The 19,096-nt window shown below is 39.8% G+C and overlaps 1 protein-coding gene across 1 annotated transcript in view; it reads right to left on the bottom strand.

Moving 5' to 3' along the window:
- Positions 1-7,801, bottom strand: part of LOC309874774 (poly(rC)-binding protein 3-like) — a 424,882-nt gene extending 417,081 nt beyond the window's left edge. The window contains exons 1-2 of the mRNA XM_082753316.1: positions 7,782-7,801; positions 5,273-5,344 (exon numbers count right to left, since the gene is read on the bottom strand). The gene's annotated coding sequence lies outside the window, so the exon portion shown is untranslated. The remainder of the gene's footprint in view (positions 1-5,272; positions 5,345-7,781) is intronic.
- Between the last annotated feature and the right edge of the window lie 11,295 nt (positions 7,802-19,096).

Below are 19,096 nucleotides of genomic sequence, written 5' to 3'. Positions count from 1 at the left end.
TTGTTCCCACAGAGTGGGAGTCTATGCTGATAAAGGTTTGATGTTGCCTCTTACTGAACTTTTGCACAGGGGTGAGTACAGGCCTTTTCAAGCCTCACATTTAACCCCTAAGAGTGCACCCCTAAATCTGGATGTAATTTTTTGAGAGGCTTCACACCAGGGTATGTTCCATCATCTGCAAGTAATAACGTTCGAGCTGGGTTGTAACCCTATTTGTCATTATCTTGTCTTGTTTGATTACTGTCACTTCACCTGACTGGCCTGGACTTACCCCAGCCATATGAAGCAAGGGCACAATCCTATTAAATGCCTGCTGGGAATACCTTAAGCTGCTACTCTTGTCGGTGGAAATTAGGAGTTCTCAGCACATTGTAACAGGTACTCAGACCCTTGAGAAATTGGACTCTTAATTAGATATTCCCTCATGACATTGTGTGATTATTTAATGTTCTGACAAGACGCCTCAGCAATCTCACAGGCCTTGAATTAACTGTCCAAGAAGAGCTCTTTGCCAACTGCAATTCTGTAAAACCTTTGTCATGCTTGGCCATGGAAGCAAATTGCATTTCATGGAGCATATGAAATGATTTACCCAATGAATTGGCTGAATTATATATAGCATGAACTACTGGCCAGGCTTGAGATGACCAGTTTTAAATAGCTGTTCATTCTTTGTCCCTTGCCTAATCCCTTGTGTGTGCCGTCCCCGCAACTCTACCATGCACATTTCTGATTGTCCCATTTGCTGACAGGGCTCAGCAGTAGCAGCAGTCCTTGTGGCAACGTGGGATGATTCATCCCACAGCCCACATGAGTCAGATTCATACTGCCAGAGTAGTCTTTTATTATAAATTTCCCTTTCTCCTGTCTGGCTCATCTGTTTTATAATATTTGTTACTTAAACATAAATTTCCAGTTCAAGCCTATCCATCCAGGGGCTGCTGATGTTTTTTTTAATCTGTACTGAAAAGTTTAACAAAGCCCCAATAGAGTAAAAAAAATCTTGCCTTGCAGCTGATGTCATGTTATCAAACACATTAATAAACACTACAATAAGCATGAAAAACAAAGTGTAAATAAACAGAACAGTGCTGAACAAGATAGTATCACATAATATATGCAAGTTTAGTCATTTTTTACCTTTCCATCTGCATAACACATTTAGGTACAGTCACCTCAGGGGAAAGGGCATCATATCATCATATCAAAGATTTACTATAGGATTTTAGCAACAATGCCATTCTGATTACTAACCCTGGCTCAAGTGTGCAAAATTATGGTGTTTAGCAATCAGTATTCATTTCCCCTCCACTTTGTAGAAATGAAAGCTAGGGAAGGAGTATTTCGACCACCTACCCTAGCTCCTATGACACCCAAATACCTTCCTGAGACCCAAGGACTGCAGTCAGTTTGAGTATATCCAATTCACCGACATGGAATCTCTCACAGCCCACCTCCCCACTATTCTATTCAGCCAAGACTTTTAGACTTCCACCCAGTAGCTTTACCTGCTTACCTCTTCATTTCCACCAACTACTTTTTTTTTTTTTTCTCAAGGAGTTTTCAATACAACTCTAAATTGTGTCTCATGAGCATCATCAAATCCACTTCCACAATGAGGAATCTAACTTCAGATAAATCATTCTACCAACTCATTTCAACTACAACTAAAAGAGTTCCTTGAGTGCTTTATGCATTCTGGCAAGCATCTTCTTTGCCAGGAGTGGATTAAATAACGCTACCTCTATTATTCTAATAGTGTGGGAGATCATATAAAATATTTATATCGTGAACTGCAGGCAAAATGCCTATTCTGAATTATGCTCCGGAAGCTCAGCAAGATCTTATATTGATAGAAAAATACTTCAGTTTAAATAATTGGGCAATTTTAGTTATTCCTTACTCTATGAATCTCTTGTCATTTTGCTGTTTCCCTCTTGGGAACGTGATCTGTTTTAGTAAGTACTATTTTCCACATTCAAGGGTATCCTGTGTACTAGTACAAACATTTCACCCACTTCACTGAATCACAGGGCCAGCATAAAGATAACTATAAAAAAAAAAAAAAAAGCAAAACAAAAACCCAAATGCTGTCAGTGCAGATCAATGTTCTTCCTGAGCTTCTTCGCTGCATTATACAGAGCATTAGAGATTTTTAAGTACATAGCTACAAAGAAATTTGCTTAAGGCTCAATTTTCAGCTGACTTCCAAATTTGCAAACAAAGAATTTGCAAGTGCAGTTATACACAGAGTCTGTATGCACAAAATCCCATCAATGTGGTACCAAATTGCTTGTGCAAGAATAACATTTATACAAACTGAATCCTTTCTCCAAAGTCATATTCTTGATTTTATTCAGGTTGCTCCAACTCAAGATGTGGCATGAGTGTTTCAGGATCACAAGCCCATTCTCATAGAAGTCACTTGTTTCAGCAGACTCAAGTTCTAACGTAAAGGGTATTTTTCTTACAATGTGGCAAACACTGTGCTTTCCCCACTTTGCACAATTTCACGGTGCAAGATGCTTGGCATTAGATTTTTCAATCAGCTAAATGCACTTTGTGCTTACTTATACTCTTTTGTGCAGCCCCAGGAGAACATGGCATGAGGAAGAAGGGCATGATCCTGTGCTGAATTTCCCTTGAGTGGCACATTTTCCGTCAGTCTGAAGCCAGTAAGGACAGCTCACCGAATCCACACCAACCTTGACATTCACTTTGCCTGACCCTTTCCTTAGCTGAGGAATGGGAGCATCACCAGCAAAGAGAGGAATGAAGAAATGGAAAGAGAGAAGGCAAAGTAATAGAAATCACGGAGTGCAAAATGCCTCCCTCTCCACTGGCAGAAGTAAAAGGCATCAGAAACAACTGCAAATCCCATGCAGTCTTTCACATTATATAGGCAGGGAATCTCTGTAAAGGTGGATGTCTCAGGCAACAGCTGAAGTCAGCTGTCAGATGCCCAAGCTAATTGCATTTTGGTGGCCATGACCAATGTTCTCTGCAGACTGTCCCACTTGGTTCTGTCTACACATAGACTCAAAGAGTGGGTCACCTTAGCTCAGCTCGGGTCGTACTGCTCACAGTTTCCCTGACAAAAACAGCCATATAGTTGCTGTTATATGTGAGGTTCAGCTCCTTGACCAAATGGACATCTCTTGTCTTCCATCCATACTCCTACTAGTGACAGCGTGCATGGCATGCATGGGCAGGGGCAGGGCAGCAGGAGGAGGGAAAGCTGGCAGGAGACACAGAGCAGGATTTCCTTGACACTTGCTCTTGTTATTTCCACTGAGCAAGGGCAGAGAAATGGGTATCAGGGCCCATCCTTTTCAATAAGAAACTGGGCTTCGTGCTTTTTTTTCGCCCCTGATTCTCCTGATCCCTTCACACTCCCCTGGGTGCTCTCTGTCCCCTTGATTGTCAGGACTGTCCCCAGAACAGCTCCCATCCCTCTGGTTGCCAGTCTCTTATGTCCAGTCTACAGCTGGGTTTTGGCAGCCACTGAGATCCAGTGCAGATGGGGAAGTATATGGTTCATCCATTTGTCCTTTTGTCCTGAGCAAAGAATTTAGATATACACTACTCTCAAACACTCAATCTCTTTTTTGAAAAATAAAATAAAATAATAAAATAATAAAATGTTCTTGTAGCCTGTCTCATGACTTGTTAACTGCCCTTATTTCAGCCAATGCATGCCAAATTGTAGTAATTATGTCTGAAAAGTCAGCCTTGAATGCATGCAAAGCCCACATCTCTTCCTTGCTTGGTTATGCACAGACCATCCTAACTCTCTGCTTACATCTATAAGATCACCTGTGTATTTCCCCTCAAGGGAGGAGGGTTTGATTTCCTCACATTTTCTCAACCTCACCTTCATGTTGATCCTCAGGCTCCTGAACTTCCACCAGTCCTTTTCTCCTTTTACTATTCCCAGTTGAGCAATAAAATACAGCTAGAAAAGTGAACAATGAACATTCATAACCCAGCAATCACTCATCCCATATATTAGGTTTTCAAATGATTTTTCAATAGAGATTTATCAGCTGCCTTCCTAGTGGATGGTAAAGCACTCAGCCAGATAACACCTTCTCTATTTTACTACTTAATGATACTAAAAAATCTCAAAGAATATAAAACAGTTTTGTACTGCTTTCTTTTTTCTCTTTTGCAGTTACCATCAACTATAAAAATACAGAAACTAATATTTTTTTTTCAATAAATAGTCAATAATATACTGGTCAATAAATATGGTTTTCATTGAAGACAAAGTCATGACAGCGGAATTATCCTGGTACCTAAGAGAATTAATTTCAGGCTTGTTCCATGCCTGGCACTCTAAAAGTACTTCCACAGATCTGTTCCTTCACTGTCTCCTTGGAGAAGACCCCAAGAACTACAGAAATCTCTCATTGCTGTCTAAGCAGTCGCATCTTGCCTTTCAGCAAAACAAAAGATCATCTCCCATTATTGGAATTCAATAGTCTAGTTGGAAGGGACCTACAAAGATAATCTAAATCCAACTGCCTGACCACTTCAGGGCTCACCAAAAGTTAAAGCAGATCAATTGTCCAAATGTTTTTTGAACAATGACAGGCTCGGGGCATCAACCACCTCTCTAGGAAGCCTGTTACAGAGTTTGACCACACTCACAGCAAAGACATTTCTCTTGATGCCCGGTGAACCTCCTGTGGTGCAGCTTTTATGCCATTCCCATGTGTCCTGTCTTCGGTGACCAGGGAGTAGAGACTGCCACCTCCTCTCCCCTTCCCCTCCTCATAAAGTTGCAGAGAGCCATGAGGTCACCTCTTGTCCTCCTTTTCTCCAGACAAGACATACCAAGTGTCCTCAGCCTCTCCTCATGGAGAACCCTTTCCAATATTCCTGCAGATATATCAAATTGTTTGATTTTCACTTCCATTTTAATCTGAGATATGACTTCTCTCACTGTGTAGACATACCCTTAGCATTAGACACAGTCTTGACTATGACAAGGTGTCTACTCACAATATTAAGCAACTAAGGCTGAAATGTCTACAAGGCTGCAGCCTATGTAAGAATGACATTCAGTCTAAAATTTAGAGTCCTCATAACAAAATCTGATACTGCAGAAGAAAAATATTTCAGGTAATCTGAGAGGGTCCACTTCCACTTCTCCCACAACAGGATTGCACTCAGGTGTGAAGCTGAGCTTTCTATTTGATACTTAAACAGCTTCACAGATAAGGAGGGAGAAAAGGCTTCAAGTCGAAATGGGCATTCAGCTACTTACCAGTATGTCCTAAGGTGGCAAGGAGGGCTGAGTTTTTGTATCCTCTCTGTCTGTTGAAGACCTAGTCAACAACTACAAAGAAGCAAATACATACCAACCATTTAAGGAAGAACTGCCATGTTAGACACAAATCAAAAACCTATTGTGATTTGAATTTCTTTGCCCTAAGATCTGTGGTGGCAGCATGCTTATAGTGAATAGGATACTGTTGATACATTCCTCTTCCCTCTGGCTAAATCAGAATCAGGTTCCCCAAAACTGATATTAATACTGAAACATATTCAGAGAGAATCTCTTTTGGATTCTTACTAAGTGTTGCTCAGTTTTATGGCTTGTCATATCTGACACGATTCTTAATCGGAGCTCCTTTAACAACTCAGTGAACAGATAATAATATCTAGAAAACTAGGACATTAAAACTTTGATTCACATAGCACATCTCTCTAGTCTTATCATGCATTATGCATACCTATACTACATTTTGAAGGGAACTTCTGTGACATGTTTTCAGTAGAAGATGTACACATGACTACAGAGTCTACAGCAGATCAGAAAACAGGATTCTGATCCGTGGAAGATGTTCAGATAATTAGGCAAAACTGCAAAAAGGAATATTTTGCCCCAAACCAGAACTTTTTGGGTTGATAATGCAACACTTGGATTTTATATTACCACAGAGGTATCTCATAGGAGGTACAGTTCAGGTGCCCCAGCAGCCCAATGTCAAGGACTTTTTGTTTGTCTAAATCTCCTGTTTGCCATCTTAAGACTACGTCATTGGAACTATTCAAATTCTAGTTAGTATACTATAAAGATACACGTGCCCACTTTTATCATGTTAGTTTTCCTTTTAAAAGCAATAAGAATTATTGACAAATTGGTATTGACTCTGATCTTTTTAACTGTTATGTAGATGTACTTTCATCCTTATCATTTACTTGACAGTGCTAACACTACATGTATATCCTCACTTTAGTGATGTGACCGACTTTAAAGATTCATAAATTCATTACTATGGTACATAGCAAGGTTAAAAGAGGGAGAATTCCTTATCAGTATCAAGGACTCATACAGTTTGCAACAATCCTAGATCAAATTACCCTTTTGTCTTTCAATAAGCAGAAATCTCCTGCAGTGGCAAATGTTCATAATGGACTGTTTCATCTTGGCAATCATCTGAAAACATCTAATTTAATTAAAGCTTTAGGACAAAGCGATCTCTACTTTAACAATTAAATATTTATGTTAACACACATATCACTTAATTGGCATAACATATCAAAAGGTATTAATTGATTGTACAGGGTGCAATGACTGAAAAAAGCCTAGCACATGTTTAAAAGTATTTTCTGTGTTAAACTCTAAATAAAAAAGAAAAGATAAAATAACGAGTAAGAAATAAGACAATTGATATTTTAATGATCATTAGCTCTATGCTACCACTATGATAACTGCTGGCAGTACAAACTGTAGGAAAAGTCCCAGAAAAGCTGTGTTCACAGAAGCCACATTTACAAATGCTGGAAATGAAAGAAAGAACAGGAGCAGAGATTAGAGAGATCCTAAGCTCAACAGTAGGTCTGTGTACTCTTGGTCATTAATCACTGCTGAACACTCGATTCCAGAGCCATGCCAAAGAAGCTGTAAGTGGCATAATACTATCTGTGTCAACATGAACTGTATAACGAAACAATATCTACAGCCTATATCATCTCTACAAAGATCAAAAGAATGTATCTCATTTTATTCAATTATCTGGCAGAGAGTGACAGAATTTAAATGTGTGAAAGCCACACTAATTGGAAACACCCTTTTCATTTTTTTTACAGTCCTTTTCCTAGGGAATTAGAAGATATCTGTGAAGGGGAGGAGGTGAAAACTTGTCTGAATAGTTGCTAAAATTAACTTAAATGTGCAGTTACAGGCCATCTCTTCAGCTAACAAGCACTTACTGATACCATTTTGTTTAGCAAGAAGCTGACTTCTACACTAACAAGTAGCTCAATGGGGAACATTCAAGCAGTTTCATGGGGGAACGAATTACAAAGTAACCTCTTATACACTGCTTTTTGAGGTCTTACATGCTTTACTGTTAAAGACCCCTTTTTTATTTCCCTATCAAAGGTCAGAAAAGAAAACCAAAAATTAACAGATGTAGATGTACAGTACCAGTTCAAGGGACCAGTTTTGACACATATATATATGTGAGTACCCAGTTAGGTAACCCTTTGGAAATGTAAAAGCTGTTCATTGGAGTTGCAAATTGTCGTGGTTTAACCCGGCCGGCAGCTAAACACCACGCAGCCGTTCGCTCACCCTCCCCCCTCCCTCTCTGGGACGGGGGAGAGAAATGGAAAGTGAAGCCCGTGAGTTGAGATAAAGACAGTTTAATAAGACAGGAAAATAATAATAAGAAGAAGAACAACAACAATAATAATAATACAATGGTGATAATAGTACTACTACTAATAATGTGTACAAACAAGTGATGCACAATGCAATTGCTCACCACCCGCTGACCGATGCCCAGCCTAACCCCGAGCAGTCCGGCCCCCTCCACTGTCTAGCCACCCCTATATATTGTTTAGCATGACGTCAGATGGTATGGAATACCCCTTTGGCTAGTTTGGGTCACCTGTCCTGGGTCTGTCCCCTCCCAGCTCTTACTGCACCCCCAGCCTGCCTGTTGGCAGGACAGAGCGAAAGGCTGAGATGTCCTTGGCTTGGTATAAGCACTGCTCTGCAACAATTAAAACATCGGGGTGTTATCAGCACTCTTCTCATCCCAAGCCAAAACACAGCATTCCACCAGTTACTAGGAAGAAAATTCTGTTCTAACTGAAAACAGGACAAAATATTAGCGAATAAAGCCTGTTTAAGCTATAGTTTTAACACTTTAAGATGGCACAGATGCTACCAAAAGTAGTTTGGGACCTTCCTGTTCTGGCCGCCTTTGTGATTTTAACCCAGGCCAGTTCCTCACAGAAACACTTGTGGTAACATAGGGCCAAAAATAGCAGTACATACTGAAAGTGTTTGATCTCATCTCCACCCTCTTTGCTAGCAAAGCAGATGAGGAAGCAGGTGAGAGAGAATATCTCAATCCCAAACCATAAGGACTCTTCAATCTGTATCCCAGAACAAACTGCAACATATTCAGACCAAGGTTGTACTTCCATGTTTTGCTAGTGAAATAAGAAAATATAACAACTTGCCAGAAATTCTAGCATCAAAATTTCTACAACTGAAACCCTCTTAATAGGAAAGCATGCCAAAGGATAAGAAACAAATATCTAGAAAACAAGAGAATGAACCTGTGGAAAAGAACAAGGCAGTTTAAAAAATGTAGTGGTTCTCTGTGTAAACAGAAAAGGAAGACACAGGATGTAAATTTTCTATAGAATCATAGAATCATTCAGGCTGGAAAAGATGTCTAAGATCATCTAGTCCAACCTTTAACCTAGTACTGAAGTCCACCACCATGCTACTAAGTTTTAAATCTACATGTTTCTTGAAGACCTCTAAGGATGCTGACTCAACCACTTTGCTGGGCAGCCTATCCCAATGCTGCAAAACGCATTCATTAAAGAAATTTCTCCTAATATCCAACCCAAACCTCCCCTGGTACAACTTGATGTCATTTCCCCTCGTCCTATTGCTATGTGTAACATCTCTAGAATAAAACATAAAGCCATGTAACCATCACTAGTTATTTCTGTTTTCAGCCACACACTGTTCAGAAATACAGTCTGTGGACTCTCCTCCAGCATTTATTAAATAATAATAATAATAGTAATTATTATAATAATATATTGATTCTTCATCTCAGACTTCAGGGAATTTGGAAAATCTTGCTCCATATTTTGGTCACTGACTTGGTTTGTCCTACTAAGCCTACAAGTACTTGTATAGGAGCTGTTGCTTACAAATCTTTCCAACAAAGTTCTGTGCACTTTTGTTTGGATATTTGCAATGGACTTTCTCACCATGATTTGTTTTAAAATAGATGAAATGTTGAAATACCAGAGCTCTGTTTTAGAGGTAAGAAAAACATCCGAATCTCTGAGAGCCTTAAAAAAAATAATAATAATAATAAAAAATCATTTAAGTAAAGAAAATTAAGAAATTTTAGTAATCAATGGTTTGGGGACTTCCTAAGTCTGGACTGTTTTGCCCTTACTCACTCTTGAGAGATCACTTCAAAATATTTTTTTCAAATGTATATCCAAATCATGCATAGCTTTATCATCTAAAATATTTTAGAAAGAAAGTATTTCCTTATATTTTAAATTTCTGCAACTTCTTATGACAGTTCCTGCTTCTTGCATTGTGAGAAATACTGAATACTTGTTCTTGTTTAACATTACCTTTTTGTATTTAACTAATTTAAATACACCCCATCTCACTTGTTTCTTTTCCAAGTTGAAAAACTAGACAATAAAACACTAGATGATATTAATTGTTGATACAGTCAAAGAAATATATGGAAAGAAGAAAATATCCTCTAACTATTAAAACACACCTGTGTGTCTGACCTTGATATGTTGTTGAAGAAACAAACATCAGAATCACCAGACAGTTCTGTGAAAAGATCCAGATGGATCTGCACAGGTGGTCAAAAAGACATATATAACACTACTGATAGTCATCAATGCAACAGATAAAAAAAAATAATAACAAGAATAATAGCAATAACGAAACATATTAATATATCAATAGTATTATTGATGTTATTATTATTATTATTATTATTATTATTATTATTATTATTATTATTATTATTATGCATTACGCTATTGTGCAGAACTAGCCTGGACCCATACTTTCACCGATGCACACAGTTCTGCTCCCCACTCTGTGAGAAAGAACAGAGCAAGACTTGACAACATATATATTATACACTACACCATAGAGACCTCAACAGGCTGGGTGAACTGGGTGAAAACAAACTGAATGAGTTTTAACAAAGACAATTGTAATATCCTACATCTGGGAGGGAATAATCCCAAGCCAGTGATTTACTGGCTCCGGTATATCTCACCTAGAAAGGACCTGGGAGTCCCAGTGAATAATAAGTTACACATAAGCAGGAAGTGCACCCTTGTATCAAAGAAAAAAAAATGGAACCTGGACTGCATCAGCATGAGTAGAACCAACAGAAAAAATTTGCACTGTTTCATTCTCCTTGGCATTTATTAGGTCACACCTAGATTAACATATCCGGTTTTCAATCTCCAGTACAAAAGACACAGTGAAATGTTGGATATGATCCAGTGGAGGGCCCTCAAGATAATTAAAGTGTTGAAGACCTTGATGTGTGGTGAAAGGTTGAAGGAATTCAGCTTGCTCAACTAGAGAAGAGAAGGGGCAAGACAGAGTCTAATCACATTCTCCCAAAGTTATAGAGGAGATGGAGGTACTCTTCACAAGGACACAATGCAGGATAAGAATCAAAGGGCATAGGGAGCTTCAAAAAGAAATTGCATCTGCAAATAATAAAATGTTCTTCACTGTAAGAACAACAAAACTTTGGAGTAGCTTGTCCAGGGAAGTGGCAGAGTCTTCCTTGCTTGACATATTCAGGACTTGTTTTTTGGGGGGCAATGGGTAACCTAGTTCAAAACCCAGCTCTCAACTGCTGGTGGTTCAGGTGATCTCCAGAGGTTCCTTCCACTCTAGATTTTTCCCTGCTTCTACACGGGAGGGCAGCAGGCACAATGAAATTTCTGAAAGAGCTTCTGCAGAGGGCAAAAAGCAGCAGACTAGCACTCTTTTAACAATGAAAAATAAATGGTAGGAAAAATCACAGAATTACAGAATTTTTCTAGGTTGGAAGAGACCTCAAGGTCATCGAGTCCAACCTCCAACCTAACGCTAACAGCCCTCCACTAAACCATATCCCTAAGCTCTACATCTAAGCGTCTTTTGAAGACTTCCAGGGATGGTGACTCCACCACTTCCCTGGGCAGCCTGTTCCAGTGCCTCACAACCCTTTCAGTGAAGAAGTTCTTCCTAACATCTAACCTAAAACTCCCCTGGCTCAACTTAAGCCCATTCCCCCTCGTCCTGTCACCAGGCACGTGGGAGAACAGGCCAACCCCCACCTCGCTACAGCCTCCCTTGAGGTACCTAAAAAGAGCGATAAGGTCACCCCTGAGCCTCCTCTTCTCCAGGCTGAACAAGCCCAGCTCCCTCAGCCGCTCCTCGTAGGACTTGTTCTCCAGGCCCCTCACCAGCTTCGTCGCCCTTCTCTGCACCCGCTCAAGCACCTCGATGTCCTTCTTGTAGCGACGGGCCCAAAACTGAACACAGTACTCGAGGTGCGGCCTCACCAGAGCTGAGTACAGGGGGACGATCACCTCCCTAGCCCTGCTGGTCACACTGTTCCTGATACAAGCCAGGATGCCGTTGGCCTTCTTGGCCACCTGAGCACACTGCTGGCTCATATTCAGCCGACTATCCACCATCACTCCCAGGTCCTTCTCTGCCTGGCAGCTTTCCAACCATTCCTCTCCCAGCCTGTAGCTCTGCTTGGGGTTATTGCACCCCAGGTGCAGGACCCGGCACTTGGCCTTGTTGAACTTCATGCAGTTGACCTCAGCCCATCGGTGCAGCCTATCCAGATCCTCCTGCAGAGCTTTCCTACCCTCAAGCAGATCGACACACGCACCTAACTTGGTGTCATCTGCGAACTTACTGAGGGTGCACTCGATGCCCTCGTCCAGATCATTGATGAAGATATTAAAGAGGACCGGCCCCAGCACCGAGCCCTGGGGGACGCCACTAGTGACTGGCCTCCAACTGGACTTGGCTCCATTCACCACGACTCTTTGGGCCCGGCTATCCAGACAGTTTCTAACCCAACGAAGCGTGCGCCAGTCCAAGCCAAGAGCAGCCAGTTTCTTGAGGAGAATGCTGTGGGAGACGGTGTCAAAAGCCTTGCTGAAGTCAAGGTAGACCACATCCACAGCCTTTCCCTCATCCACCCAGCGCGTCACTCTGTCATAGAAGGAGATCAGGTTCGTCAGGCATGACCTGCCTTTCATAAAGCCATGCTGACTGGGCCTGATCGCCTGCTTCCCCTGCAAGTGTTGCGTGATGACTCTCAGGAGGATCTGCTCCATGAGCTTCCCTGGCACTGAGGTCAAACTGACAGGCCTGTAGTTTCCCGGGTCTGCCCTCCGGCCCTTCTTGTAGATGGGCGTCACGTTTGCTAGCCGACAGTCGATTGGGACCTCCCCCGATAGCCAGGACTGTTGATAAATGATGGATAGTGGCTTGGCCAGCTCCTCTGCCAGTTCCCTCAGTACCCTTGGGTGGATCCCATCCGGCCCCATCGACTTGTGCACATCTAAGTGCCGTAGCAGGTCACCAACCAGTTCTTCATGGATAATGAGGGCCACATCCTGTTCCCCATCCCCTTCCACCAGCTCAGGGTACTGAGTATCCAGAGAACATCCGGTATTGCCGCTAAAGACTGAGGCAAAGAAGGCATTGAGCACCTCCGCCTTTTCCTCATCTCTTGTAACTAAGTTTCCCCCCGCATCCAGTAAAGGATGGAGATTCTCCTTAGTCCTCCTTTCTGTGTTGATGTATTTATAGAAACGTTTTTTGTTATCTTTAACGGCAGTAGCCAGATTGAGCTCCAGATGAGCTTTGGCCTTCCTAATTTTGTTCCTGCACAGCCTCGCTACTTCTTTAAAGTCCTCCTTAGTGGCCTGCCCACTTTTCCAAAGCTTATAAACCCTCTTTTTCATCCTAAGATCAAGCCACAATTCTCTGTTGAGCCAGGCCGGTCTTCTTCCCCGCCAGCTCGTCTTTGGGCACGTGGGGACAGACCGTTCCTGCGCCATTAAGACTTCCCTCTTGAAGAGCGCCCAGCCTTCCTGGACCCCTCTGCCCTTCAGAACCACCTCCCAAGGGACTCCACCAACTAGTGTCCTGAGCAGCTCAAAGTCAGCCCTCCGAAAGTCCAATACAGCGGTTTTACTGGTCCCCTTCCTGGCCTCGCCAAGAATAGTGAACTCCACCATTGCATGGTCACTCGCAAAAAGGAGAAAGGAAAAGGAAAGGGAGAAGGCAGAGGTTTACTGCATCATGAAACACCCACAGAAGGTAAGTATGGAACAGATACTCAATCTTTTTCACAATACAGGAAGGAGGGGATATCAAATCAAATTTTCAAAGGGATGGCTTGAAAGAAGCCAAACTATTTTTACCAACAAAACTTACCTGACCTGTGAAACTCACTGACACACATTTGCTGTGTCTCAAAAGAATAAGAGGAATCAAAGGGACATGCTGAAATCCATCAAGGTCTGTTAACAGAAGAGATGCGGGCTCAAACTTTGGACAGGAAGTCACCAAGCTCCATACCACAGACCATGGTATGTAGTCAGACCTTTTTTAAAAGGATTTACTGTATGTGGAAAACTAAAGTTCATGGGAGAATGGGAATACTTTACCTAAAAAATCTCACCAGAAATACATTCTGATGTTTATACTGCCATGTCTGAATGATAATATTCACCAGCTTATTGCTTCTTCCCTTCCCTTCCCTTCCCTTCCCTTCCCTTCCCTTCCCTTCCCTTCCCTTCCCTTCCCTTCCCTTCCCTTCCCTTCCCTTCCCTTCCCTTCCCTTCCCTTCCCTTCCCTTCCCTTCCCTTCCCTTCCCTTCTTTTCTTTCCTTTCTCTCTCTCTTTCTTTCTAGATTTCTAGATTTCTGACAAAAAGCTTAATTCTCTATCTTGGGAAAAAAAATAAATCCTGCAAAATATACCAATTCCTATATTTTTGAATAGCTGACTACATAACAACAACCAACATTTGGCCTATTTTTCTTTTTAACTGATTCTGGGAGCAGTGAGATGGAAGAAGGATCATGCATATGATTGCAGCAACAGTGGGAATTCTCCTAGCTTTATAAATGAGATCCATGGCTTACCACAGGGAAGCCACAGAATGCCTTAAGGCCCCAACTGTAGCTGCCTGTCTAAACCTGCTGTGCAGCAGGATTTTTTTCTTAAAATTCATAATTTACATCTTTTTGCCAGAAGGGAAGTTGTACCTTTTCCTATTTTAGAATAATAATAATAATTAAAAAAATGAAAGTGTAGATTTTATCAGTAGCCTTTGGTAAATATTTCTTTCTATCTTTTAACTGAAAGTCTCTAAAGGGAAGTTGGCTCATGTAAAACTGAAAGATAAGCTCACATGCTTTTTCTTGGTAGGATTCTCGGAGTATGATGATGTAACAGTGGTCCAGCACAGCAAAAATCTGGTTAGTTCATTTTCATTGTCACATCAGTTGCACAGGAGCTAAGCTGTTCAGCCATGCCAAGATGGCTACAGAGTGTGAATAACCATAATATTTAGACCCAAACTCATCTTCATTGGCATCAATATCAGAATGCCTACTGGTTTCGTTTCAGCCATGATTTCCTGAGTTCCAAATGCTTATTTGGGGTAGAAATACTGGTATCAAAATTTCTCTAGATTTGTACACAATGGTGATACATTACTAACATTAGAGGACTGAGCACTAAAATTATTTCATCAGGCAAAATATTTTTCTGTTAGACCCAAATTTCACAGCTGGTTTTTGATGCACTCATGTACCACAACCAAGTGACAGTAGGATGAAACGCGTCTTTGAGCCATATTCACAGGTATCCTGGCCCACCACTTAAACTGATTTTAAGATTGTGTATTACATCCTTTCTGTCAAAATATTGATAAGAAATTCAAACATCCAGATCTGAGTCATTCACAGCACATGGCTCAAAAACTTGTTTCCTGAAATAAATGGCAAAGCATTAAATTTCTTTCTCCTTTGCTTTTTGAAAGTCCTTCAAAAATCAGAGGTAACTCAGTGGGCCTGTTCATATACAAATATCTTATTTGTCAGATCCATTTTTGAAGTATCATTTCACTCTTTTGTGATCAAATGCAGACTCTTGAAAGGACTAAATTCTGTCTACATAAAAATCTCAGTATATTCCATCACAAAGAAATGAATTTTATTCCATCAAACAATTCATTCTATCTAAAATCAGGATCAATTTAAGTAGAATACAAAATATTCTTTAAATACTTCTTCCTTTTTTTTTTCTTTTTTTCTTTTTTTTTTCCTGATTAAATGAAACAGATTATAATTATTCTGATTAAATTTCAAATACCTTTGGCCCTATGTTGCTGCTATTTGGAATACATCCAACAAAGTGAAAAAGGCTTGTTGATCTGTTCCGTCAAGATGATGAGCTATTATAAGCAGATAATCAATGAGTTTCAGATATGGTTGTCAGCTTCTTAAACACAAATAGAAAATCAAACTTTGGAGAAGAACAGAACTGATGTTATTATCCTGTAACCCTAACTGAAGTTGATTTTTCAATCTCTATGAATATAAAATACAGAAAATAAAAATACAGAGTGCTCCACAGCTACTGTATTTAAAATACCCCAAGGAGCATCTTTTTGTCAAAAGGCTTTTAAAATCCATTTACATTGCAATAATGGAAGCATACAACAACTAATCACAAATTAATTTTTTAAGTGGAAGGCCTAGAGGATAAAATACTGACTCCTTCACTGACATAAACCCCACATAAGTATTAGCAAGTGACATCCACAAAATTCAAAAGCTACAAAATGTTACAGTCTCTCTCTCTTTCTCTCAGGCTGGCAATCTCTGCAAAATACAAGCACTTATGAGTCAGCAGTTCATTTGCATGTTGCCCCAGAAGATGAGAGAATTGCTATTTTTGTTTGGGAATAGTGTTTTTTTTTAAAGTGATGAAAAAGGCAAAATGATAACCAGGAATGATTACTTTAAAACAATGGGAGCACTCAGACCATACACAAATCAGTTTATCAGACCTAAAATGAAAGCATATAAAATTTTATGCATGGCTAATGTGCAATATTTCTAAGTATTTTACTTCCCCCCAAAAAACACCTAAGACATAAATCACCTAGGACCTATACTGTGAGTTTTAAAAGATTCCTAGATTCACAACTACAATATCAACTTGAACAAATTCTGATTTGTATAAACCCTAAAACACATTAGCTCTGCTCCTTTTTCCAATGTACCTGGGGGAGCTAATCTGAAAAGCAGGACAGGTCCTACCTATACATGCACAGAAATCTACAGCATCTAAACTTTGACTTCAAACTGGCCTGTTTGTAACTCAGTACCCTGACATTTCATATGGGATTTCAATTTACTTTCCAGATTTTCCAACATGATAAAATCAATCCTCCATTACACCCATAAACCAGAGCATCAGATGAAGTAAACAGCCTGAGTGAGAATACTCAGTTTTCCCCAGCCCTGAACTAGTTCTTCAAAGTTTCTAGCACAATTTTACCCAGACTTGCTGCACAACAAGAAATGACCATACATAATATGAAAACTGGCTGGGAGTTCAAAATTTCTCCAGATCTGGAAGAGAAACTATCTCAGTTCCTCACATCTCCCAGGACAGAAACCATCGGTTGTTTGACTGTGTTTTTTCTTCAGCACTCCCCTTCTCTGGCAATCTGAGGATTAAGTAAAACAATGGGTTAACCTGTCGCAGTTATCAAAAACCATGAGTCTGACACCAGAAAGCACAAGGCTAATACCTGACATATTAAGACATTTCCTTTGGACTGATTTTCCTGTCTGCTAGCTCTTACTGGGTTTTCAGACCACACAATATTTTTATATTGCAGTTCCAAATATATTTTTTTTTTTGGTTAATAGTCCTTATATCAGATAACACAGTGCCCTAGAACATAAACCCCTGCTTTTCCTCATCCCGTATCACTTCATTTCATACTTTCTAAGCCAACACCCGACTTTTGTCTCAAATCCAATTCCACCTTTCTTCCATGGACTGATGTTATTCCTTTCTCCTAGAACTCAGGAAAAGAAACACAAGAGAAGTGTTCCTTTTTCCTTCTCTGCATTAAGAGACAGAGAAGAAAGCAGGGTATAGGCTACCATCTAGTCCCAGGATGAAAAAAAAAATGCAGCAGAGAGGTGGTAGGATAAACACTATGTTCTCCTTTCCATCACCTACCACTAAAAATGTTTTGCTGCATCAGGATAGAAGAATAGCTATCAATGTTATTTATAGAGGTGACTTCAAATACTGTATTTTAACTCCATTTTGCAGCTTCCAAGAGAAGAGGTGATCCTCATCAGTGTTAACAACTATACTATGCTGATTTGCATGTTAAATTTGATGAGCACCTTAGCAGACAGAGATCACCAGATCACATCTTCTCACCTGCATATTCTGTTCACAAGTTGGGTAACATGCTTTCCTCTTTGTCCAAAATGCTTAAAATTATTTTAATTCTAGATTAGACAATCATCACATTTGCTTTTTAGAAAGAAAAATGTTTTCATACAACCTGATTTACAGGGGAAAAAGAGGGTGTTGAATATTTTTAGTAGAATCATCCTTTATCTTCTCCCAAGAACCTCTCACTCCACTCAGATGTTCTCTTTTATATTAATGATGAGGAGAAGGAAGAGACGGCTTTGTCTTCCTTTGAAGGCACTTGTAAGTAGATTTTGTTTTCCACAGAGAGAGAAACAAGAATCACACTGAACAAGGAGACTTGCTTCTGAAAAAGGTACTGGCTGCATCACCTTCATCTGTCATAGAATGAGCTAAAGCAGGAGCCAGTGCCAGCACTGAGAGAGATGAATTAGTCTTTAAAAGAAACAAAAATGGGCTGTATGAGGCTAAAAGCAATGGTGGATGACAAAAATTGGATGGAAAAAAAAAATTCTGCCCTGCAGACTACGTTCATGCAAAAATGTAAAGCTTGATAGAGTTGGAATTGTTAGGTTTTCAACATTATGTGCCCACTGGCCAAACCTGGTTTGTTTTTCCCCATAAAAGTTGACGAGCTGAATCAAATTAGCAGGAGAAGTAGGATTTGGCCACAGATATGACATTTTAAAATGAGGAAGAAAAAAAGAAAAAGGAAAAAAAAAAAAAAAAAAAAAACACCATTTTTCATCTGTATTTCAAAAGTCAATAAACATAACTTGACTCAACTGAGTATTCAGGATTATGCTTCTGAGGCCTGAACACTATAAAATCTGTGTGTTCTGAAACTGCCACAAACTGTGAGCTGAATCTTTACTGAGTTAAAACATCACTGAAGGTTCAAGACAGAGAGGTGGCAACAAGAAGAATTCAGAACTGAGCTCCTACAGGCACATTTAAAAGGCTATGTTGAAGTCAGTGTTTCTATCAACAATTGCCATTAAAATATAACAAAGACAATAAAGGGAATAGTGATTCTTCTTCATTTTCTTGTGGCAGTAACACAGAGAGGAATTTGCTAGAGTAAATAAAATTCTTAATTCTGTATACAAAGTAATACTGAAACTTTAAGGCTTCATGTTTACTGGGATGTGTACTTTTTATTGGTGACATGAAAAGCATTGGGATTTTCTGCCATTATTAAAACCTTACTTCAATTTAAGTTTTATTTCCTGATGGTAAATCCAAAATAACACTTTTATGTTGTTTGGCAAAGCTATAAAAGTGCTTGCACATATATATCAATTGTTTTTTGTTAGAAGGGGCTCTCATATCAACATTCCTCTGCCCCCATAGAACAGATGTCATGCCATTTTTCAATATATAATTCTAATTTATCAATATCAATAATGGTGAATTGCAAATACACTTTATATTGTTGGCAGACAATATAAACAATTCATTCAGAGCACACTCCCACTGCTATATTCCTGCCTTACAAAAAAAAAAAATAAATAAATAAATCATATCACACTTAATCTGTGATTCATTT

The sequence above is a fragment of the Aythya marila genome (genome assembly GCF_965140915.1).
Source record: "Aythya marila genome assembly, chromosome: 2".
NCBI classification, from domain to species: Eukaryota; Metazoa; Chordata; class Aves; order Anseriformes; family Anatidae; genus Aythya; species Aythya marila.
This window is presented reverse-complemented; position numbering and strand designations above follow the sequence as displayed.